The sequence below is a fragment of the Pundamilia nyererei genome, unplaced genomic scaffold (assembly GCF_000239375.1).
Source record: "Pundamilia nyererei isolate P.nyererei 1_Seehausen unplaced genomic scaffold, PunNye1.0 scaffold00045, whole genome shotgun sequence".
NCBI classification, from domain to species: Eukaryota; Metazoa; Chordata; class Actinopteri; order Cichliformes; family Cichlidae; genus Pundamilia; species Pundamilia nyererei.
Genome location: NW_005187446.1, coordinates 2,919,846 through 2,920,998, shown reverse-complemented (window position 1 = coordinate 2,920,998; position 1,153 = coordinate 2,919,846).

Sequence of the window (1,153 nt, the reverse complement as noted above, 5' to 3'; positions counted from 1 at the left end):
GTTTTACTTTATCAGTGTGGTTTCATCTTTGAGGGACTCCGTCCTGTAAGAGAGACTCATGTTTGTTGTTTTAAATCACCCTACAAGAGTCGAAAAAGACTGACTTTCTTATTTACAGTGTTTTTCACAAGGGATAAAATGAAATGTCACCATCAGCTGTTCGATGACTGAGGTACTTGAACAAAGTATAACAGTAAAACTTTGCTTATTTTATTTTTTCATAAATAAATCTGTGAAAAATGGACTTTCTTCATTGGCTGGGTGGAAAGAAGACATGCTGTCTGCCACAGGATGTATAAAGATGACTGATTTAGTTGAACCCAGTTTTTGACCTTTTGCATAAACAGGTCTCAAAATGCCAATCGCTGGACTTTACAAAAATAAATTAACAATCTGTTGTGACTAGTGACTGTAAATAGTCAAGCTCCATATAATATCTTCTGCTTAAGAGTGTAAAAATATAGCTGTAGTGATAAAAGGATGCAAATACTATGCTGCTGCTATAACAAATGCCTCTTATTACCACTTGGTGTCGCAGTGTTTCAGTATTTGTATCTGTATTTCCTGGCAGAGCAGCCTCGTGGTGTGTGTGCACTCTCTAACCTCTCTTCAAAATTTGTATGGTTTCCTTTTAAAGCTAATTGCATAGCTCATCCGGGGCCAGCTTGTCTTCTGGTTGTCAGTACAATGTCTCGTGATGGTCAGCTGATGTCAGATTCATATTATGCTGAATTCCTCCTTTCCCACTTAAAGGAATGCTGCAGAACATCTTTTTTTTCTATCTCTGGCTTTTCCAGGGTCATCATGTGGCGATGGATTTCTGCCAGCGGCAGCACGCAGTGCACCGGGTTTACAGAGTAAACTCATAAGTGGCCAACACATCTTGAAGGACTCCATTTGCTTTGATTCATGAGTCCAGTGAGGGAAAGTTAATGATTATTGGAAAACTGACCTCACCCTCTCCGGCATTCCCCTTTCATTTACTGCAGAAATGACTTTGGTTTTCATCAGCGTCCTTGACATTATTGCCTCCACTTTCTTTCTTCATCTAGTGTCTCCCTACGCAGAATCCAGCAAGAGGCGTCAGATATTCCCATGAGCTCTATGCACAATGACTCAAAGAAACATCAAGCCAATATTATTTTTGCAATTA